Source organism: Mobula hypostoma, chromosome 27 (genome assembly GCF_963921235.1).
Source record: "Mobula hypostoma chromosome 27, sMobHyp1.1, whole genome shotgun sequence".
In the NCBI taxonomy this organism is placed as follows: domain Eukaryota; kingdom Metazoa; phylum Chordata; class Chondrichthyes; order Myliobatiformes; family Myliobatidae; genus Mobula; species Mobula hypostoma.
The window spans coordinates 1059635-1084921 of record NC_086123.1 but is presented as its reverse complement, the minus strand read 5'-3'; positions in this window follow the sequence as shown (position 1 = coordinate 1084921).

The window sequence follows — 25287 nt, the reverse complement described above, 5'->3', positions numbered from 1 at the left end:
TGAGTGAGTTGCTATTGCTTCTCTAAATCCAGATGCCTTGTGGAAAATTTGAAGGTCCAATAATCAATTACCTCAGCCATTAATGCAGTCAGTGCCTATGTACCTGCAGCTCCATGAGTATCAGATACAGAGAGAGGCCATTCAGCCCATTGCTTCAGTGCTAGTGAAAGAAGAGCCACCAACATTATCCTGCTAGGCACACATCTTCTCTGAGGACCATTACCATGTTATGGCCAGAGGCTTGTGAATTCCTGAGTTTCCAAGTGGGGTGCTGTCTGCAGTTCAGCCGTCTGGTGCATAGCTCCTTGCAGGGTCACCCATAGTGGTAAGGTCAAGGGTTAGGTTCCATACAAAGACCACAACAGTGGAATTGGTGGAAGATGATGACATAATCAAGTTCAAAGTTTGAAGTATGATGCTACACAGATGTGAACTGCAGAGTCTCTGAAAGTGAGTTCATAACCATAAAGCTAGTCCAGTGCTGAGGTGAGCGAAGCCGGTCTAGGAGCCTGCTTAGATTAGATTAGATTATGACGGCTGCAGTGCAACAGTTACTCCCGAAACCTGGCAGCATGAACACAACAACTTGGTCGCAGTGAGAAGGGAGGGAGCTATAATGACAGGGAAGGCAGAGGGAGTCTGCAGGAGTGCACGACCCTCATTTGTCTTGCATTGCATGCCACTGGACCCTGACCCTGACCCTGACCCCGATCCTGTCAAGGACCTTGTGGTGGCTGCCTGTGATTCAGCCTCTCCACTTTAAGCAAAGTCACGCACAAGTATTCTCCATTAAGAGAATTCACCCTGCCTGGTTCCTCCCTCTCCTGTGGCAGAAGAACCCTCTGTTTGTGCTCCCCTCCACTGGGCCCTTGCAGTGGCTGCACCGAGCTTCAGTGTGAAATTTACAGGGAACACTGCCACAAGAAAGCAGCACCCACCATCCAGGCCATGCCCTTTCCTCACTGCTGTCATTGGGAGGGAGGAACAGGAGCCTTCGGTCCCACACCAGCAGGTCCAGGAACAGTTATTACCCTACAACTAGCAGGCTCTTGAACCAGTGTGGAAGAACACGAATCTTGTTAGTATATAGTAACACATGCATACTTTGGTAGTAAATCTGACTTCGACTCAGCACGTATTCCTGCAGCCTGGACTGTGCCAGTCAGCAGCATCGCAGGGTGCTGTCAAACCAGCAAGTTTCAGGCCGACCAAAGGGCGTCTTTCACTGAATTGGTGATCTTCCGGCAGCAAGATGTCTGTCTGTGCATCTGCATCTCTGGGAGCAGCCCATAGATCAGAGAGTCCTCATCACTTCGCTAAATTGTGACACAAGCCATAAGGCTGTAAGACATAGGAGCAGAATTAGGCCAATGGCTCATCAAATCTTCTCCACCATTCTATAATCGCTGATATTCCTCTTTACATCCACTCTGTCTAGGTCTTTCAATATTTGATAAGTTTCAATGAGATCCTCCCTCATTCTAAACTCCAGTGAGTGGAGACCCAGCACCATCAAACACTCCTCGTACCCTTTTATTCTTATAAACCTCCTCTGGATCCTCTCCAATGCCTGCACATCTTTCTTAGATAAGGGCCTCAAACTGCTCACCAAATTCCAAGTGTGGTCTGACCAAAGCCTCAGCATTACATCCTTGCTTTTATATTCTATTCTTTGCACCCGGCTCCACTAAAGCTTCCCCTAGGGCCCTTTCATTTTTCTCCGTACCTTCTTCGTAAACATACAGTCCGAAAAGAGGTGGGACTGGGATGTCCAGAAACCTAGAGTCTGTAACCAGGGAGGACCCAGACTTCCCACCTCAGCACTTATCCCATAGCTGTGGTTCCATTAAACTCACTTGACCAAACTGCCACCTACATATTATCAAAGGGTGTGAACTCATCTCTGCCAGTCCCTAGCCTCAGCCTCAGATACCAGTCCAGTGGCTTTGATACTGCCAGGGCGAGAGATGGTGCAGTGGAGAGAACTGCATAATGTAAGAGTGAATTGGATAACTGTTGGGAGTTGAGTAGGTAACAAAAATGTAATGGAATGAGAGCAAGGAATAGACTTGATGGGCCAAATGGCCTAATTCTGCTCCTATGTCTGATGTCTTATGGATTAATTTTGTCCTGTAAATGTGAGAGCTTTGATGGCAAATGGGTTAAATAAACTGTATTTTCAAAATAACTCCACAGTTACGCTTATAGACTGACGTCATCTCAGGCCTGTAGTCAGTGTAGTAAGGCTGTACAGCGGATCAATTATTGAAGCTGGTAAAATGGTTTATTATTGTCACATAATCCAAGGGACAGTGAAAAACTTTGCTTTGTATGCCATCCATGTAGATCATTTCATTGCATTGATAATTGAAGTAGTAAGAGCAACAGCAGAATGCAGAATAAAAGATATGTGAAGGGTCCTGAAATTTTGGCCGTTCCACTCCCTCCACAGATGCTGCCTGATCCGCTGAGTCCCTCCAGCAGTTTGTTTTTTGCTCCTGATTCCAGCCTCCACAGTCTCTTGTGTCAGCATTATGGGGATGCCTTCAACATTAATGCCTTAATCTGTATGAACAGTATGCAACTACTTTTTTCATTGTACTCGATACATGTGACAATAATAAACCAATTTAGGCAGTTTCTACAGTAGGTTACAAGGTCAGCACAACATTGTGGGCCGAAGGGCCTGTAATATGCTGCAGATTCCTATGTTCTATGTTCTGTGTTCAATTTACCAATGTTTGACACGTGGAATTATGACGTTATAGCGATTAGTGAAACTTGGCTACAGGAGGGGCAGGACTGGCAGCTTAATATTCCAGGGTTCCGATGTTTCAGATGTGATCGAGGCAGAGAAATGAAAGGTGGGGGAGTAGCATTGCTTGTTAGGGAAAATATTACAGCAGTGCTCAGGCAGGACAGATTAGAGGGCTTGTCTACTGAGTCCTTATGGGTGGAGCTGAGAAACAGGAAAGGTATGGCCACATTAGTGGGATTGTATTACAGACCACCCAATAGTCAACGAGACTTGGAAGAGCAAATCTGCAGAGAGATAGCAGGCAACTGCAGGAAACATAAAGTTGTGGTGGTAGGGGATTTTAATTTTCCATACATTGATTGGGACTCCCATACTGTTAGGGGTGTAGATGGTTCAGAGTTTGTAAAATGTGTTCAGGAAAGTTTTCTAAATCAATATATAGAGGGACCAACTAGAGGGGATGCAATATTGGATCTCCTGTTAGGAAACGAGTTAGGACAAGTGACGGAAGTCTGTGTAGGAAAGCACTTTGTTTCCAGTGATCATAACACCATTAGTTTCAATTTGACCATGGACAAGGATAGATCTGGTCCTAGGGTTGAGGTTCTGAACTGGAAGAAGGCCAAATTTGAAGAAATGAGAAAGGATCTAAAAAGCGTGGATTGGGACAGGTTGTTCTCTGGCAAAGATGTGATTGGTAGGTGGGAAGCCTTCAAAGGGGAAATTTAGAGAGTGCAGAGTTTGTATGTTCCTGTCAGGATTAAAGGCAAATTGAATGGGAATAAGGAACCGTGGTTCTCAAGGGATATTGCAACTCTGATAAAGAAGAAGAGGGAGTTGTATGAAATGTATAGGAAACAGGGAGTAAATCAGGTGCTTGAGGAGTATAAGAAGTGCAAGAAAATACTTAAGAAAGTAATCAGGAGGGCTAAAAGAAGACATGAGGTTGCCTTGGCAGTCAAAGTGAAGGATAATCCAAAGAACTTTTACAGGTATATTAAGAGCAAAAGGATTGTAAGGGATAAAATTGGTCCTCTTGAAGATCAGAGTGGTTGGCTATGTGCGGAACCAAAGGAAATGGGGGAGATCTTAAATAGTTTTTTTGCGTCTGTATTTACTAAGGAAACTGGCATGAAGTCTATGGAATTGAGGGAATCAAGTAGTGAGATCATGGAAACTGTACAGATTGAAAAGGAGGAGGTGCTTGCTGTCTTGAGGAAAATTAAAGTGGATAAATCCCCGGGACCTGACAGAGTGTTCCCTCGGACCTTGAAGGAGACTAGTGTTGAAATTGCGGGGGCAGAAATATTTAAAATGTCGCTATCTACGGGTGAAGTGCCGGAGGATTGGAGAGTGGCTCATGTTGTTCCGTTGTTTAAAAAAGGATCGAAAAGTAATCCGGGAAATTATAGGCCAGTGAGTTTAACGTCGGTAGTAGGTAAGTTATTGGAGGGAGTACTAAGAGACAGAATCTACAAGCATCTGGATAGACAGGGACTTATTATGGAGAGTCAACATGGCTTTGTGCGTGGTAGGTCATGTTTGACCAATCTATTGGAGTTTTTCGAGGAGGTTACCAGGAAAATGGATGAAGGGAAGGCAGTGGATATTGTCCACATGGATTTCAGTAAGGCCTTTGACAAGGTCCCGCATGGGAGGTTAGTTAGGAAAATTCAGTCGCTAGGTATACATGGAGAGGTGGTAAATTGGATTAGTCATTGGCTCAATGGAAGAAGCCAAAGAGTGGTAGTAGAGAATTGCTTCTCTGAGTGGAGGCCTGTGACTAGTGGTGTGCCACAGGGATCAGTGCTGGGTCCATTGTTATTTGTCATCTATATCAATGATCTGGATGATAATGTGGTAAATTGGATCAGCAAGTTTGCTGATGATACAAAGATTGGAGGTGTAGTAGACAGTGAGGAAGGTTTTCAGAGCCTGCAGAGGGACTTGGACCAGCTGGAAAAATGGGCTGAAAAATGGCAGATGGAGTTTAATACAGACAAGTGTGAGGTATTGTACGTTGGAAGGACAAACCAAGGTAGAACATACAGGGTTAATGGTAAGGCACTGAGGAGTGCAGTAGAACAGAGGGATCTGGGAATACAGATACAAAATTCCCTAAAAGTGGCGTCACAGGTAGATAGGGTCGTAAAGAGAGCTTTTGGTACATTGGCCTTTATTAATCCAAGTATTGAGTATAAGAGCTGGAATGTTATGATGAGGTTGTATAAGGCATTGGTGCGGCCGAATCTGGAGTATTGTGTTCAGTTTTGGTCACCAAATTACAGGAAGGATATAAATAAGGTTGAAAGAGCGCAGAGAAGGTTTACAAGGATGTTGCCGGGACTTGAGAAACTCAGTTACAGAGGAAGGTTGAATAGGTTAGGACTTTATTCCCTGGAGCGTAGAAGAATGAGGGGAGATTTGATAGAGGTATATAAAATTATGATGGGTATAGATAGAATGAATGCAAGCAGGCTTTTTCCACTGAGGCAAGGGGAGAAAAAAAACCAGAGGACATGGGTTAAGGGTGAGGGGGGAAAAATTTAAAGGGAACATTGGGGGGGCTTCTTCACACAGAGAGTGGTGGGAGTATGGAATGAGCTGCCAGACGAGGTGGTAAATGCGGGTTCTTTTTTAACATTTAAGAATAAATTGGACAGATACATGGATGGGAGGTGTATGGAGGGATATGGTCCGTGTGCAGGTCAGTGGGACTAGGCAGAAAATGGTTCGGCACAGCCAAGAAGGGTCAAAAGGCCTGTTTCTGTGCTGTAGTTTCTATGGTTTCTATGGTTTCTATGGTTTGCAACAGAACATGAAAGCTCTGTGCACAACTATAATCTATAGCAATAATCCCTCTTCTAGTAGTTCACATGACACTGTTACAGCGCCAGGGATTAGGGTTCAGTTCTGCTACTGAACTGGTTTCCTCTGGGTGCTCCAGTTTCCTCCCACATTGCAAAGAGCACAGGTTAGTAGATCTCATTGGTGTGGTCTCATTGAGCCAGAAGGGCCTGTCACGATGCTGTATCTCTAAATAAATAAATAAACACAGAGAGTTTAAACCCAGATACACAAGAGACCTTGAATCATGTAGTCACTGTCTTCTATAGTTATAGAACAGTTATTTCCCTAGAACCATTTATTTCTTGAAGTAACAGACACAACCCTGATCACTACAATTCAGAAACACCATGACCACTCCGATCACTTTGCAATTGAAACTGACAGAGCCTAAAAAGCAATGCTCCAGAGACTAAGACAACTAAGAGGTGGTCGCGGGAGGCAGGGGAATGATTTCTGGATTGCTTTGAGCTGGTGGACTGGGCCGTGTTCAAGCACTCATCTGAGGATCTGAATGACTACACCAAGGTTGTACCAGACTTTATTAAAACAGCTCTAGGTAAGTATGTCCCCACAAAATCATTCAGGGTCTTCCCCAATCAGAAGTCCTAGATGAACCATGAAATCCAGAATTTGCTAAGGACTAGACCAGAGGTCAAGAATGCCACTGGAGGTATGATCTCCAGAAAGCCACCTCATGGGCGAAGTAGAGTTTCCGAACTAGACTGGAATCAATGAGGGAAGCTCTACGGCTGTGGCAGGGTTTGAATGCCATAACCTCCCACAAAGTTAAATCAAGCGACACGGGGAACGGCACTGCTTCACTTCCAGATGAGCTCAATGCCTTCTATGCTCGCTTTGACCATCAGAAAATGGAGGAACCATCACTCACCCCACATCTCTTGATAATCCTTTGGCCTCAGTATCTGAAGATGACGTGCGGGCTGCCTTCAAGAGGGTGAATCGGAGGAAAGCATCCGGTCTGGATGGAGTACCTGGCTGAGTACTTGTACTGACCGACTTGCTGGTATTCACGGATATCTTCAATCTCTCGCTCTGGCAGCAAGTGGTGCCCACCTGCTTCGAGCAGGTTTCAATCATACTGGTGCCCAAGAAGAGCATGGCACTCTGCCTCACTGACTATCACTCGGTAGCACTTACATCCACTGTGATGAAGCGTTTTTTGAGAGGCTGGTAATGAACCATAACAGCTCCTGTCTGAGTGGCGACCTGGGTCTGCTCCATTTTGTCTACCGGAGCAACAGGGACAAAGCAGATGCCTTCTCACTGGCTCTTCACGCAGCCCTGGAACGTCAGGACAGGAAAGATGCATACATCAGGATGCCCTTTATTGATCACAACTCAGCATTTAATACCATCATCCCCTCAAAAAATCAGTAAACTTCAACACCCAGCCCTCAACACCCCCTTGTGCAATTGGATGCTAGATTTCCTCACTTTCTGATCCCAGTCAGTCTGGGTTGACAAAAACATCTCCTCCACAATCTCCATCAGCACAAGAGCACCACAGAAACGTGTTCTTAGCTCCCTGCTCTACTCACTTTACACCGATGACTGTGAGGCTAAGTACAGCTCCAACACCATCTACAAGTTTGCTGATGACACCATCATTATAGGCCATATCAAAGGTGGCGATGAATCAGCATACAGGAGGGAGGTTGAAAATTTGGCTGAGTGGTGCATTAGAACAACTTCTCATTCGGTGCCAGTGAGACTGAGGAACTGACTGTAGACTTCAGGAGAAGAAAACCAGAGGTCCATGAGCTAGTCCATTGGAGGGTCAATTCCTGGGTGTCACTATCTCAGAGGACCTGTCCTGGACCCATCATATAAATATAATTGTAAAGAAAGCATGATAGTGCCTCTAGATCTGTAGGAGTCTGTGGAGATTTGGCATGACATCAGAAACATTGACAAACTTCTATAGAACTGCAGTAGAAAGTGTATTGACCAGAAACATTATGGCCTGGCATGGGAACATCAATGCCTTTGAACAGAAAATCCTACAAAAGGTAATGGATTTGGACCAGTTTGCCACAAGCAAAGCCCTCCCAACTACTGGGCACATCTGTATGAAATACTGTCGTAGGAAAGATGTACTTCTGCCTGCAGTGTTGGATGAGACCTTCGGCCGCAGGAAGTCAAGTCTTGGTCTCCTGCACTGGGAAGAGTAGCAGAGAACACCCAAAATGGCACTCAAATGGTGACAGCCCATGTACCGACTGATGTAAGGTGTTGTGGGGGACCACTGCCACAGTCCCGCCAAAGGGCTTCGGCCTGAAACGTTGACTGTATTCCTCTCCATAGATGCAGCCTGGCCTACTAAGTTCCTCCAGCACTTTGTGTGTGTTGCTCGGATTTCCAGCATCTGCAGATTCTCTCTTGGTTGGGATTGGTGGCTGCTAACTTCACAGTCCTCCTAACACTGGACAGTCTTAGCAGTTTTCCTGACAGCTGCAGCCTCAGGCATTCATTTTGCAGGTGACCTATCTCCCCGCAGTAATAGCAGCAGCCTTGATTCCAACGCCAGGACCTTTCATCGGCGGACAGGCTAATGTAACTGGTCTGCACGGGCTTGACAGGGTCCCAAATGATATACAGGCTGGGCATGGTCTGAGATTGGGGGTGGGGTCGGGTGGGGTGGGGTGGAACTGTGATGGCTTAAGGCTAGGTCAGGCTAGCCTTCTTCAACTTCTTTATGTAGTCCCACTTACACTCAGCCAGACGATTATCGAGGCAGATGGACTGGTCAATCAGGATCTCTAAGGATGGTCTTGCCTTGGGAGAGCCAGCCAGAGAACTAGAGGTCCTGATCAACCAGTTCATCTACCTTGATAATCATCTGGCGGTGCATAAATAGGACTACATCAAAAAGTCGAAGAGGGCAATCCCGAGTCCGTCTTCAGCGCATCGCAGTTCCACCCACCAGATCCCAGATTGTGGCCTGCCCTTCTCCTGATCAGGACTCAATCAAACCCATGCAGGATGGTTACACAAGTCTCTCTGCCATTGCGAGGTCCCAGCATCGGAGTCAAGGCTGCTGCCGCTATCACTGCAGGAAGGCAGGTGACTTGCGGGCCGAATGCCCGAGGCTGCAGCTGTCGGGAGACCATCCTGCGTCAGGAGGGCTGCGACGATAGCAGTCACCACTCCCAACCCTATGGATTCTGGTGTATCTCCTGGGGTAAGAACTGAAGAGAGCTGAAGGATTTTGTGGACTCTGGGGCAGCTAGTAATTTCCTGAACTTGGGGACTGGCCACAGGCTCAACGTACCACTGCGAGAGTTGAGCCCGTCCATGCCTGCAACCGTCTTGGACAGCCGGTCCCGCAACAGATGAGGTTTGAGGATCCTGTGGAGGACATTAGTTTCTACATCATTGACACACCACTCATACCCCTGATCCTCAGACACCCTTGCCTGCCCCGGCATAACCCTTCCATGAACTGGAAGGAAGGGAAAATCATTGCTTGGTCCAGTCATTGTAAGAGGGTATGCTTACAGCATGGGGATCGGACCATAAGCCTCACCCGAGACCAACGACCAGCAAGGGGGCAAACTTCAGTGCAAGTTAACCTGAAGCTTCTGGAAAACTAGACCTGCCCTCAAAGACTGACAAATCAGTCTTGGCCAATGGGACTGTGTGAGTCCTGACCCTGCCTAGTTGGGGGCACGCTGGAACTGGAGAGGGAATCTATTGCTCAAGTAAAGACCCCTAAACACAGACCCCTGGAGCCTGATCCCGAGGGTGCAAGGACCATCTGTAACATCTCGTTGCCATCACCTGAGGATGAGGACGAGGATTTCAACTCTGATTCAACTGCTGGCTCAACAAAGGAGTCTAGTGAACCTCGGGAGGACTCTGAGGTCTGTCGAGTCATCCCACCAACTAAGAAGCCTCAGGAGTCGTCCTTGAGGGAATGTTCTGAGTGTTGCAAGTTCCTCAGAACATTCCTTCAAGGATGACTTCAGCAAGGGAAAGGCCTCGACTCTCGCTGCATCAACCCTACAACTGTTCTATTGACCTACTTGTCCTCCACGGGGTCGATTATATGCACTCTCAGACCTAGAGGGAAGCCCAGTGGAGAAGTATATAAAGGAGGCTCTTTCTGTGGGTTTCACTTGGCCCCCCAGCTCGCCAGCCACTGCAACCTTCTTCTTTATACAGAAGGAGGATGGGAGCCTGTGGCCAAGAATTGATTATAGAGGGTTGAGCTGCATAACGGTCAAAAATTGCTATCCCTTCCCACTCATGAACACTGCCTTTGAGATTCTCCAAGGGGCAAGAGTATTCACAAAGCTAGACTTACAGCGCATACGATCTAGTCTGCATAAAGGTGGACGATGAGCATTCAATACACTGATGGGGCACAATGAGTATCTGGCTTTGCCTTTCTGTCTGGTGGACACTCCAGCAGTTTTTCAGCCAATTACTCTGGGATACTCCTACAAGTACACCTTTGTCCACTTGGGGATGATATCCTAATCTTCTTGGAGTCCATAGGGGAGCACGTTGCTCATGTCAGACCAATGGATTTTATGTTAATCTAGAGAAGTCTGAATTTCACGTGACAACCATTTCGTTTTTGGCGTTCATCATCTCCAATGGCAATCTCATGATGGATTCTACCAAGATCCAAGCAGTCAGAGGTTGTCCACGGCCACCCAGTGGTGAACAAGTCCAATCATTCCTGGTATTTGCTGACCTTTACTGGATGTTCATCAGGAACTTCAGATCAGTGGCAGCTCTGCTGACGGCTCTAACTATGGCCTAGGCACAAAGCTCTAACTAACCATGGGCTCTTTTGTCGGGACTACCGAAGTGGAAGCTGCCTTTGCAAAGCTCAACCAACGATTCACATTAGCTCTCATCTTGGTTTCACTTAATCCAGTTCTTCCCTTCACCATTGAGGTGGACGCCTCAGATGTCGGTGAGGGTGCAGGGTTGTCTCAACAGCTATCTTCAGTCAGTAATCTGCACTTGTGTGCATTTTTCCCTGGGCTTCTATCGATGGCATTGGGAATCGGCTGCGACTTGCAGCGAAGCTGGCCTTGGAGGAATGGTGTTACAGGCTTAAGGGGGCCAAGAACCCTCTTATTGACTAGACAGACCACAAGAACCTGGCTTATATACAAGAGACTAAGAGACTGAATTCCCAGCAGGGCATGTGGTCTCTTACTTTTAACTATTTTCATTTTGTCCTCACCTTCCACCGGGGTCAAAGAACCAGAAACTCGACACCTTGTCTTGTCAGTTCGACGAACCCAAAAGAGGTGAGCAGCCTCCCACCATTTTTGCCCCAGACCAAGGTGATAGCCCCAATTGGGGAATTGACAAACTTGTTCACAAGGCCCAGGCAGGGCGTCTGTTTGTCCCAGGTTCTGGCAGGCCACAGGTACTCCAATGGGGACATTCACTGAGAATGACCGCTCCTCCGGGAATTGCCAGAACGCTCGAGTTCCTCAGAGAAGGTATTGGTGGCCTGGAATGGTGAAGGAAGTGTGACAGTTCATGTAGGCATACGAGGTGTGTGCTTGGAACAAGGAGCCCCATACCCAACCTCAAGGGTAACTGCACCCTTTACTGGTTCCAGTCGGACCATGGGTGTACATTTTCATGGACTTTGTCACAGGTCTTCAGCCATCCAAAGCAAAGACTGTCATTATGCTAATTGATGATCGGTTTTCGAAGGCCTGTAAGCTCATTGGTTGGATGAGCTACCACCTGAGGTGGAGACAGCTGGTATTATCTTTGACGAGGTCTTCAGGATCCATGGATTCTAGTTCTGCCTTCTAGATTTTGAATTCCTTTCCCCATGAAACAAACTTTGTGCTTTTGCCCTATCACTACCCCCCATAATTTTATATACCTCCTAAAAATCTTCTATACGCCAGTAAATGAATACTCAGCCTGCCCAGCTGCTCCCTGTAACCCAGGTCCTCGAATCCTAACAATATTCCCCTAAACGCAAACATGAGGAAATCTGCAGATGCTGGAAATTCAAGCAACACACATAAAAAATGCTAGTGAACGCAGCAGGCCAGGCAGCATCTCTAGGAAGAGGTACAGTCGACGTTTCGGGCCGAGACCCTTCGTCAGGACTAACTGAAAGAAGAGGCAGTAAGAGATTTGAAAGTGGGGGGGGGGGCGGAGATCAGAAATGATAGGAGAAGACAGGAGGTGGAGGGATGGAGCTAAGAGCTGGAAAGCTGATTGGCAAAAGGGATATGAGGCTGGAGAAGGGAGAGGATCATGGGACAGGAGGCCTAGGGAGAAAGAAAGGGGAGGGGAGCACAGAGGATGGGCATGGAGTTATAGTGAGAGGGACAGAGGGAGAAAAAGAGAGAGAAAAATTATAATAAGTAAATAAATAATTCTCTCCCTTCTCCAGCCTCGTATCCCTTTTGCCAATCAACTTTCCAGCTCTTAGCTCCATCCCTCCCCCTCTTGTCTTCTCCTGTCATTTCGGATCTCCCCCTCCCACTTTCAAATCTTTCTATCTCTTCTTTCAGTTAGTCCTGACGAAGGTTCTCGATCTGAAATGTTGACTGTACCTCTTCCAGACATCCCACCCTGCAAAAACTCATTTCAGGGAGGTAGCACCATCAATTTGCGGGAGACTCCGGGAACTTCCGGGAGAGGTGGGATGTCTGCAATAGAGTAGCTCCTTAGCAGCTAACCAGCTAGTTTAAATAACGTTAGCTATGCTAATGAACGAATGACACCTGTTAAACTCACCTCAACCTGTCTTTTACAGTCTTAACCCACCATGGGCAATAGAAAAGTCACAGTTGCAAACAGTGCAGCGAGCAACAGTGTCATTATTTTGACCCCTATTAGGCAGGGGTACACCTTAGTGTAGTCTGGGGTGATGAACGTTTTATATTTTCTTTTTTTGGAACACTGGCATGGCGCGCGCTCGCTCTCTTGCATGCTCTCTCTCTCTCTTTCACGGTCGCTCTCCCGCTTGCTCTCTCTGTCTCTCGTAGTTGATCTCGTGCTCGCTTCTCTGTCTCTCGTGGTCTCTCTCGCGCTCACTCTCTCTCACACTCTCTTGCTCTCTCTCTCTCTCTCGCTCTAAAAAAAATTGATTTCCGGGACATTGTATATAACTTGCGAGCTTCAGGGAGCCACTATTAATATGTGGGAGACTCCTGGAACTTCCGGGAGAGGTGGGATGTCTACTCTTCCTACAGATGCTGCCTGACCTGCTGCATTCACCAGCATCTTTTATGTGTGTTGCTTGAATATTCCCCTAGATCTTCTTTGCACTTTTTCCAGGTTAATGACATCCTTTCTACAACAGTGTGACAAAAATCCTTGGCAATCCAGCAAGCACAAACTCAGCAGCGTCCTGTGCAGCAGCAATGCAGTTCCAGAGTTCTACCTGTAGTAACGACAGTAGAAAAATAGAGGGCTGTGGGTCACCCTAGGTAAATTCTAAAGTAAGTCCATGTTCGGCACAACACTGTGGGCTGAAGGGGCTGTATTGTGCTGTAGGTTTTCTATGTTTCTATGTTTCTATAAATTCCTTTCTTCAGCAGACAGTAGTAAACAAGATGAATTTTAATAGTGATCCATTTGGTTCATGCTCAGACTTATTCAATTAATAATTATTTATTATCAACTAATTAATTGATTTTATTAACATAAACTGCTCTATAACTGAGTGAAGCACGACTTGAAATTTCCGTTGCTAGCAATGACGTTGCCAAGGGTTGCTGCAAGCTTTTTAACGTTGTTGTTGCTATAACCCAGGAGGTTCTGTATAACAATTACCTGGGACCTGAAAGAAAGACTAAAAGCCGATGCTTAACTGATGTATGTGATGGATTGAAAGGTAAAAAAAAAATCTATACTGTGGAACTGCACAAGCTGCTTTCATCAGTCAAAGTGAAGGGGAACTTGAACAGCAAACACAATGCTGGCTGCACAACACATCAGTGGAACTTGTTCTCCCAGAGCCTTGACAGGCATGGGCTGAGGCGCAGGAAATACGCCCAAGGTTTGAAAACTAATTTCTAGTCAGCATCTAAGTGATCGGTAAGCCAGAGAGTAGCAGGCAGCACGGGAGATCTTTATCAAGCCACATAGACATTAATCATCCTCTGGCAGGTGATAGCTATTTAAGGAACGTGGCTATACTTGCATTGCGGCCAAGTGTGCGGTGTGGGCGGGGAGGGGGGCGGTGACCGGGACATACTTCACCACAGAGAGTCTTTGGGAGCTAATTTCAGAACAGAGATGATGCCCTGTTGTGACAGCTGCTGCAAGTGCTTTTTAAACATGCTCACAGCCAACAAAAGCCAGATAACTGTATTAGCAGTGGAAGTATGGCAGGTAAGGCCTTGCCTTGTATTAACTGAAGATCTGACATGTACAGCAAGAGAATCAGATAAGAGTTAATTTCTCTCCTTAACATACAATATAGCACAATAAGGCCCTTCAGTCCACAATGTTGTGCCACACTTTCACCTGCTCTAAGATCAATCTTACCCTTTCCTCTACATTACTCTGCATTTTTATGTTGTCCATGAGCCTATCTGAGTCTCTTAAATGCCCCTAATGTATCTGCCTCTACCACCACCCCTGGCAATGCATACTATGCACCCACCTCTGACAGTTCCCCCAACACTTTCCTCCAATCATCTTAAAATAATACCCTCTCATACTAACATACATCAAAGTTGCTGGTGAACGCAGCAGGCCAAGCAGCATCTATAGGAAGAGGCGCAGTCGACGTTTCAGGCCGAGACCCTTCGTCAGGGTCTTGCTTGAATTTCCAGCATCTGCAGAATTCCTGTTGTTTGCGTTTGATGTATGTTGCTTGAATTTCCAGCATCTGCAGAATTCCTGTTGTTTACCCTCTCATATTAGCCATTTCTGCCCTGGGAAATGAAGCCTCTGGTTGTCTACTCTATCCATGCATCTTATCTTGCACAACCTCTTTCAACTCCTCACCCCCTCCTTCACTCCAAAGAGAAAAGCCCTAGCTTGCTCTTACTTATCTCATATGATGTCTTCTCTAATCCAGGCAGCATCCTGGTAAATCTCCTCTGCACCCTCTCTAAAGCTTGTACAGTCTTCCTATAATGAATCAATCAGAACTGAACACAATACTCCAAGCGGGGTCTAACCTGGGTTTTAGAGAGCTACAATGTTACCTCATGGCTTTTGAACTCAACCCCCTGACTAATGAAGGCCAACAAAAATGGAGTCCTTCCTCAACATACGCTGGAAATGCCTGGAGTTATCTGTTCATTGTTGAACTTTTCTCCTTCACTAAGACAGCAAGTTGTGAGTTCGAGTCCCACTTCACAGACCAGTTCAAAACCTTTGAGTTGAGGTAGGGGAGCTGATGGTGTTGCTGCTGTGAATGAGGAGGGGAGGCATCCCTTGCATCCTGCTTCCCAGTAAACACTGTAAACAAAAACAGCCTTAGGACACAGGGCACAGGACACAGCCAGGTGCAAACCAGTTGCTACATTTGACTACAGTGAACACAGACAAACACAGACATTCCGTCAAGCTGGAAGACTGGATTTGGTGGCTGTAGTCATCTTCTGCTGGGTTTGTCGGGAATATGTCCACATACCTTGATGGCAGGAAAGTAAGAAGCTGCAGAGAGTATTGCACTCAGCCCAACACAGCATGAGAACATTCTTCCCACCATAGTGATATCTACAGGAGGTGTTGCCCCAAGAAGGCAACGTCCATCGTCAAAGTTCTCCACCAGGGCCATGCCATCTTCTCACAGTTACCGTCGAGCAGGAGGTACAGAACACTGAAGTCCCACAGTGCCAGGTTCAGGAACAGCTTCTTCCTTCAAGCATCCAGCATCAAGGGGCACAACCTTAATCACTACAGTTTAGCATCATTATGACCACTTTGCACTAAAGTTGACGGGTTTTTAAACACGAGATTCTGTAGATGCTGAAGATCCAGAGTAACACATACAAAATGCTGGAGGACCTCAGCGGGTCAGGCAGCAGCTATTGAAATGAATAAACAATTGACATTTTCCTTCAGGACTGGAAGGGAAGGGGAAGGGTACCAGAATAAGAATATAGTGGGAGGAGAAAGAGCACAAGCTGGAGGTGACAGGTGAAGCCAGGTGCGTGACTGAGGAGGGATGAAGTGAGAAGCTGGGAGGTGATAGATAGAAATGATAAAGGGCTGGAGAAGAGGGAATCTGACAGGAGGGGAAAGTAGACCATAGGAGAAATGGAAGGAAGAGAAGTACCAGTGGGAGGTGATAGGCAGGTAATGAGAAAAGAAGATGTAAGGGGGGAGGCAGAGTAGGAAATTGAAGAGGGAAGGGAGAGGGGGAGAAATTACTGGAATGTGAAGAAATTGATGTTCATGCCATCAGGTTGGAGGCTACCCTGATGGAATATATGTTGTTGCTCCTCCAACCTGAGTGTGGCTTCACTGAGGCCATGGACTGACACGTCAGAAGGGGAACGGGCATAGGAATTAAAATGGTTGGCCACCAGGAAATCCTGCTTTTTGCGAATGGAGTGAAGATGCTCAACAAAGTGGTCAACCAATCTACATCTGGTCTCACCAAGTAGAGGAGGCCGCATCAGGAGCACCGGATACAGTATACGACCCCAAAAGTTCCCAGGTGAAATGCTGCCTCACCTAGAAGGACTGTTTGGAGGACAGAATGGAGGTGAGGGAGGAGCACTTCTTCTGCTCATAGGGATAAGTGCTAGGGAAGAGATTAGTGGGGAATGATGGTGGACAGGTATGGAAAGGACTCACAGAGGGAACAATCTCTGTGGAAAGCAGAGAGTGGGGGGGGGTTGAGGTAAAGATGTGTCTTGTGATAGGGTTCCATTGATGATGGCAAAAGTTGTTAATAAGTGGATACATTTTGGGTTTAATTGTTCTGCTCTTTCTTGTAAAAGTTGTGCTTATTTTCTGCTTACTTGATGTTTTTCTTGTGAATGCTGCTCGTAGAATGCTATGTGCCTGAGATGCTTTTCATTGCATCTGTGCATGTGACAATAAACTCGACTTTGAATTTGAGTTCTCTGTTCTTCTGCCTGAGCTGCAACAATCAGAATCGGTTGACTATCACTGACTTAGGTCATCAGATTTGTTGTTTTGCGGCAGCAGTACAGTGCAATGAACAAAAATACTATAAATTACAATAGGATGCATAGTTCCTATTTATTTCTATCAAATTAAATAAATAATGCTAAAGAAAGGGAAAAGAGCTAGGTAGTGCCTGATGAATTCATTGTCTGATGGCGTAGGGGAAGAAACGGTTTTTAAAATGTTGAGTACGTGTCTTCAGGCTCTTGAACCTCCTCTCCGATGAAAGGAGAGCATGTCTCGTGTGCTAGAACACCCACAGGGTCTGGGTTGGCCCAGGCAGTGCCGGGGGCACTGAGCAGACTTACCTGCTCGCAGTGAGTCGGAGAGACCAAATGGCGGCCACTCTTACTGTTCCTGCTCACTCTCTTGTCATTGCTGTTTCTGTCATCTGCTCCCACAGACTGTTTCTCTTTACTTCTGACTTACACACAGTCTGGATTACAAATAGTGAACACAGGACACAAAACAACGCACAGAAAATGCTGGAGGAACTCAACAGTTTAGGCAGCATCTCTAGAATGAATAGAAATTTGGGGAGGGGCGGAGAGAGGGTATGAAAATGCTTCAGGGTAGTGCATTTCACTGATGATGTTCCGATAAACGTGTAACAACTAAACCTAATCTTTTGTCTTAATTCTAATCTCTTAATTTTAACCATTCAATTCTCCATCTCCTGGTAAACTTCTCTCACTCTGTCCCTTTTCTCTCTGCTCCTAATCTACTTAGTTCACCTACCCTTCCCCCAGGCTTCCCTTCACCTTGTTTCTTTCCCCTCCACTTATTCCATCTGCCCATCACCCACATGCTCCTCCCCCAGTCCCATCTCCCCTCCCCACCTCCATTATTTGGTTCCATGCTCCACTTTTCTCTCCTATGAGATTCCATTATCTTTAGCCCTGTGTTACTTCCTCCTATCATCTCCCAACCGTTGTCACTATTTTGTGTCCTGACCCAAAATGTCAGCCATCCAGTTTCTGTCCGTAGATGCTGCCTGAGCCACTGAGCTCCAGCTGCACCTTGTCCGTAGTTATCAATCAAGTTGACTGGCAAGCAAATCCATTGTTAAAAAGAGCCATCAGGTTGCACGAAGCTCCTTAAGATGAGGCTCTGCCACTTTCTTCCTGTTTAGCCCTATTTATAACTTCTGTTCCACACTTGAATGAACTCTCCTTTGAAATGGCTTAAAATCTAATCAATTGCAATGTGGAGGACAACATCAACTCTTTTTAAAAATGCCAAGTATAATATTAGGCGTCTCTGTGTTGTACTCCAGTCTTAAATTGAGTCTATTAGAACCAAATTTCAAAATGAAGTGCAGTCCCATATTTTGTACTGAGTGTTGCTGATGGATGGTGAATTTCTGGATCAGAATCAGGTCAACATATACAATTGTTTTGCAGGAAGAGTTTGGTAATATATGAGTGAGTACTTATTCTAAAGGTACATGGTGGTAGGAATATAATTAATCACTTAGAGACCAGAGAAGTGCTATAAAACATGCATCTTGTAGATTTCACTCTCTCCAGCTACAGTGCCTGTCTCTGTATTTTTCATACATGTAATGTACTCAGAAAAAGTACGATTCCTTCCCCTTTTTGAAATTGCAATAATATATTCCTTATTTCTTATTTATAGATCTAGGCTCACTTTGAATTTCACAAAGAAATGAGTTGGACAAGCAATGTCAGGGGTATGTAAAAGAGCTACCTTTTCATCAGGATTGCAATTGAGATTTTATAATAGGCATTAGTCTTGAGACCATGGATTTGCACCTTGGAAGGTTTTCCAGGGCACAGGCCTGGGCAAGGTTGTATGGACGGCTGGCAATTGCCCATGCTGCAAGTCTCCCCTCTCCACGCCACCGATGTTGTCCAAGGGAAGGGCACTAGGGCTGATACAGCTTGGCACCGGTGTCGTCGCAGAGCACTGTGTGGTTAAGTGCCTTGCTCAAGGACACAACACACTGCCTCAGCTGAGGCTCGATCTAGCGACCTTCAGATCACTAGACAAACTCCTTAACCACTTGAGATTTTAAATGCAGAGCTTTGTGGTAGTTTTTCTGAATTGAGGAGCGACTAATTAGCAAAGGACAGTGCATAAAAAGAGCAACCTTTCAGTCAGGCCTGCCTTCAAGATTTAAAAAGCCAAGCTTTGCTGCAATTCTCTTTGAGTGGACGAGCAACATTAGGGGTGCTTATGAAAAACTACATTTTCATCAGTATGGTGACTGAGATTTTAAAGGCAGAGTTTCGCGACAGTTTCTCGGAGTCGAGCAGTGGCCAATCAGCAAGAGGGATTCATGAGAAAGGACCAATAAAAATAATGCAAGTGCAAGCCAAGCAGCCGTTCGTTTGGAGTGTGCCAGTCTTTAGAGTAGCTTTGGCTCAGCAGGCTTGGCTTGGGTGAGGTAAAGTATCACAAAAAGAGAAATAATGTATGAGATCATGAAAAGGCAACATAACTTCATTGGACATGTGATTAGGAAAGAGGAGTTAGAATGCACGGTAATTATGGGAAAGATTGAAGGGAAGAAAGCAAGAGGAAGGCAAAGACAAATGATGATGGAGACAGCAGCCAGAGAACTGGAAATGAATACCAATGAATTGATCCACTTGACCCAAAACAGGAGTGTGTGGGCCATGGCAGTCAAAGCTCAAACTGGGCACGGCACCTGATGATGATGATGATGACGTTACTTTTCATCTGTTTTATTTATTCATTCCTCGTCTGTTAGAGCGTAGTAGTTGAGTGAGAATGGCTCCAGGGGAAGTGTTTTGTACTCTGTGTGGGATGTGGAAAGTCTGGGGGCCTCCAGTGTCCCAGATAAACACATCTGCACCAGGTGCTCTGAGTTGCAGATGCTGAGAGAATGTATTAAGAAACTGGAGCTGCAGCTCGATGACCTTCAGCTCACATAAGAGAATGCCAAGGTGATAGACAGAAGCCACATGAAGGTAGTCACTCCTAAGTTGCAGAAGACAGATAACTGGGTGACTGTCAGGAGAAAGAAGGGAAATTGACAACTAGTGCAGAGTACATCTGTGACCATTCCCCTCAATAATAAGTATACAACTTTCGAAACCACTGAGGAGAGCAACCTATTGGGAGGAGCAACAGTGACTGGGTCTGGTGCTGTGGCTCAGAAGAGCAGAGAGGTGAAGAGGACTGTAGTGTTGATAGGAAATTCTTCGGTCAGAGGAACAGGGAAGAATTTCTGTGGGTGCGATAGAGGTACCCGGATGGTATGATGCCTCTCTGGTGCCAGGGTTAGGGATGTCTCTGATCAGACCACTTGCATTCTCAAGGACGAGGGTGAGCAGCTAGATGACTTGGTGCATATCGGTACTAATGATAAATAAATACATAAATAAAACTGAGAACAAGAGTTGTAGAGCCATCAAAGTCCAGTATTAAGGTCAGTGAAGATATGCACGTTGGATCAGGAGTCTGAATATCTGGAGACCCGGGATCCCTGCAATCTTCTGGCACAGAGCTCGTAAAAAGCGACGTAACGGACTTTTAACATCATAAACCAGCAAGTTGTTTGTTATGTCTCCCCGCTCACTGGGAAAACAGAGACGCTTCTTTCTCCCTTATTAGGGAGAGAGAGAGAACCTGCGGTATGTCCAGTAGCAGGTGAAATGCGAAGTCTTTGGGGTCACTGCAAGTCTGTGTCTTTGCTACTGCTTTGCTCACGTTTGAGCGCTCAGTAGCGGTACCTTGCTTGCTTGTTTTTGCCAGTGGGGGAGGGAAGATTGTTGCTTGCTGCTGCTTACACATGGGAGGGGAGCTGGGGGGGACTTTGGGGTTCTAACATTTAACTGTCGTTCATTCTTTGGGGCACCCCTCTGTTTTTGTGGATGGTTGCGAAGAAAAAGCATTTCAGGATGTATATTATATACATTTCTCTGACGTTGAATTGTACCTTTGGACCTTTGGTGATTGAAGGAGTAACTGAGTTAACAAGTGTGACCTTTCTTAAGTCAGGAACCTGATGCAACCCCAATAAGACTATAAGTCCATAAAATATAGGAGCAGAATTAGACCATTTGGCCCATTAAGTCTGCTCCACCATTTCATCATGGCTGAGCCATTTTTCCTCTCAGCCCCAATCTCCTGCCTTCTCCCAGTACTCCTTCATGTCCTGACCAATTAAGGATCTATCAATCTCTGCCTTAAATAGACATAAAGATTTGGCTTCCACAGCTGCCTGTGGCAAGGAATTCCACGGATTCACCACTCCCTGGCTAAAGCATTCCTCCTTATCTCCATTCTTAGACGCCCCCATATTCTGAGGCTGTGTCCTCTGGTCTGAGACTCTCCCACCACAGGAAACATCCTCTCCACATCCACTCTATCAAGGCCTTTCAGCATTCAATAGGTTTCAATGAGGTCACCCCTCATTCTTCTGAATTCCAGTGAATTCAGGCCCAGAGCCATCAAACGTACTTCATAGGACAAACTATTCAATCCTGGAATTATTTTTGTGAACCATCTTTGAATCCTCTCCAGTTTCATCACATCCATTCTAAAATAAGGAGCACATATCTGCTCACAATAGTCCAGTGCATTATAAAGTCTCGATATTACATCCTGGCTTTTATATTCTAGTCCTCTTGAATTGAAAGCTAACATCTGATTTGCCTTCCTCACCACAGACTCAACTGCAAATTATCCTTTAGGGAATCCTGCATAAGGACTGCCAAATCCCTTTGCATCTCAGATTTTTGAATTTTCTCTCCATTTAGAAAGTAGTCAACCCTTTTATTTCTTCAACCAAAGTGCATACCATACACTTCTGAACACTATATTCCATCTGGCACTTCTTTGCCAATTTTCTCCTAATCTGTCCAAGTTCTTCTGTGGCCTCTCTACTTCCTCAATACTATCTTTGCATCATCCGGAAACTTTGCAAGAAATCCTTCAATTCCATCATCCAAGTCATTGATGTATAATGTAAAAAGGATCAGTCCCAACACAGACCCCTGTGGAACACCACGAACACCACTAGTCTCTGCAGCCAGCCAGAAAAGGCTCCTTTTATTCCCACTCTTTGCTTCCTGCCAATCAGCCACTGGTTTATCCATGCTAGAATCTTTCCTGTAATACCATAGGCTCATAGCTTGTTAAGCACCCTCATCTGTGGCACCTTGTCAAAGGCCTTCTGAAAATCCTCAATCACTAAATGGCCTATAATTTCCTTTCATCTGCCACTCTCCTTTCTTGAAGAGTGATGTGACATTTACAATTCTCCAAACTTCCAGAACCATTCCAGATCTAGTGATTCTTGTGAGATCATTACTAATGCCTCCACAGTCTCTTCAGCCACCTCTTTCAGAACCCTGGAGTGTACACCATCTGGTCCAGGTGACATCTAATTTCAGACCCTTCCACGCCAAAATGCTGACTTTGAGATTCTCCAAGGGGCAAAGGTATTCACAAAGCTAGACTTGCTGAATGTGTACAGCCTGGTCCGCATAGAGGAGGGTGGCGAGTAGAACAATTCACAGATTACACTAAGGGTATAATTTCATGTCTAGTCATCCCAGATTTGGAAGGATTTGGAAACTTTAGCGAGGGTGCAAAGAATAGACACCAGGCCAGGATGCTGTATGGTTTGGAGAGCATGTCTTATGAGGCTGAGTGCGCAAGGGCTTTATTCCTCAGAGCGATGGAGGATGAGAGGCAGTTAGATAGAGGTGCAGCAATTATGAGAGAAATAGATAGACTAGACAGCCAGCACCTTTTTCCCAGTGCAATGATGGCCAATATCAGAGTCAGAGGACATCTATTTAAGATGAGTGGATATCAGAGCTAGGTTTTTTTTTTACACAGAGATTACCTAAAACACACTGCCAGGGATGGTGGTAGAGATTGTTATACCAGGGACATTTAAAATTCTCATAGTTTGGCACCAGGATGTAAGAAAGATGGAAGTCTAGGGGCTATGTAGGATGGAAGTGTTCAATTGATCGTGGAGTCAGCTTATGTTGGTTAGGACAACTTTGCGGGCCAAAGGCCTGTGCTGTGCTGTACTGTTCTGCATAGACATCCTTTATTGAAGGCAGAGAGTATCAACTATCAACAGTGCCTAGTACGACAATGTTTCAATAGTCATATCACATTAATAGAAACATAGAAACATAGAAACATAGAAAATAGGTGCAGGAGTAGGCCATTCGGCCCTTCGAGCCTGCACTGCCATTTATTATGATCATAGCTGATCATCCAACTCAGAACCCCGCCCCAGCCTTCCCTCCATACTCCCTGATCCCCGTAGCCACAAGGGCCATATCTAACTCCCTCTTAAATATAGCCAATGAACTGGCCTCAACTGTTTCCTGTGGCAGAGAATTCCACAGATTCACCACTCTCTGTGTGAAGAAGTTTTTCCTAATCTCAGTCCTAAAAGGCTTCCCCTTTATCCTCAAACTGTGACCCCCTTGTTCTGGACTTCCCCAACATCGGGAACAATCTTCCTGCATCTAGCCTGTCCAATCCCTTTTGGATTTTATACGTTTCAATCAGATCCCCCCTCAATCTTCTAAATTCCAATGAGTAGAAGCACAGTTCATCCAGTCTTTCTTCATTTGAAAGTCCTGCCATCCCAGGAATCAATCTGGTGAACCTTCGTTGTACTCCCTCTATGGCAAGGATGTCTTTCCTCAGATTAGGGGACCAAAACTGCACACAATACTCCAGGTGTGGTCTCACCAAGGCCTTGTACAACTGCAGTAGTACCTCCCTGCTCCTGTACTCAAATCCTCTCGCTATAAATGCCAGCATACCATTCGCCTTTTTCACCGCCTGCTGTACCTGCATGCCCACTTTCAATGACTGGTGTATAATGACACCCAGGTCTCGTTGCACCTCCCCTTTTCCTAATCGGCCACCATTCAGATAATAATCTGTTTTCCTATTTTTGCCACCAAAGTGGATAACTTCACACTTATCCACATTAAATTGCATCTGCCATGAATTTGCCCACTCACCCAACCTATCTAAGTCAGTCTGCATCCTCTTAGCATCCTCCTCACAGCTAACACTGCCACCCAGCTTCGTGTCATCCGCAAACTTAGAGATGCTGCATTTAATTCCCTCATCCAAGTCATTAATATTTATTGTAAACAACTGGGGTCCCAGCAATGAGCCTTGCGGTACCCCACTAGACACCGCCTGCCATTCTGAAAAGGTCCCGTTTATTCCCACTTTTTGCTTCCTGTCTGCTAACCAATTCTCCATCCACATCAATACCTTACCCCCAATACCGTGTGCTTTAAGTTTGCACACTAATCTCCTGTGTGGGATCTTGTCAAAAGCCTTTTGAAAATCCAAATATACCACATCCACTGGTTCTCCCCTATCCACTCTACTGGTTACATCCTCAAAAAATTCTATGAGATTCGTCAGACATGATTTTCCTTTCACAAATCCATGCTGACTTTGTCCGATGATTTCACCGCTTTCCAAATGTGCTGTTATCACATCTTTGATAACTGACTCCAGCAGTTTCCCCACCACCGATGTTAGGCTAACCGGTCTATAATTCCCCGGTTTCTCTCTCCCTCCTTTTTTAAAAAGTGGGGTTACATTAGCCACCCTCCAATCCTCAGGCTTTTAGAAGTGCAGTTATTATCTTATGTACTCTAATAAATAGGCAAAAAAGTAGACAAGATGGACCAGAGAGTGGTGAATCTGTGGAATTCTTTACCACAGGCAGCTGTTGAGGCCAAGTCCTTGTGTGTGTTTAAGGCTGAGGTTAATAGATTCTTGATTGATCAGGGCGTGAAGGGATATGGGAAGAAGGCAGGAGATTGGGGCTGAGAGGAAAATTGGACCAGCAATGTTGAAATGGCAGAGCAGACTTCATAAGCCAAATGACCTAATTCTGCTTCTATATCTTATGGTCTTACCTAAGAAAGTGGCCACTGAGGATTGCATATGTATACATATTTCAATTTGAATTGCCAATTGTAGATACTATACAACACAGGAATATTTTCTTAAATAATGCGAGCAATGTTTGCAATAGAGAATAACAGATTGCTTTTCATTAAAAAATTTAATTATTCATAAGTTATAACCATTGCGCTGCTAATATACTGTGAACCTGATATTAAATATGACAAGATTATACATGTTCAGATGAATCATAAATGGTGGAAGTGTCATTATTATATTTGCACCTTAATAGGAGGAGAGTGCTTCCAATTCTTTTTCTGTGATAGTTTACTGTAAACTATATTCTGTAACATCTTTGATTACACTCACTAGTAATCTCCCTAGAATATATTTGTCTGAAAGTGATTTATACACAATTTAATAACATTATAAATCACCATTAAAGAAAACAGGACTTAATGGGGTTCCTTTCTCCTCTTGTGTTCTCAGCATTCATTGTAAATATTGATTACTAAATGCATTGGCACCTACATACAAGACAATACCAGTCTCCACACTAAAGAAGATCTTTTATAGTGCAAATGTTGTGAGGAATTACCTATTATGTATAAATGAACTATCTTTCCAATCAAAACCCTTGAGGAAAAAACCCG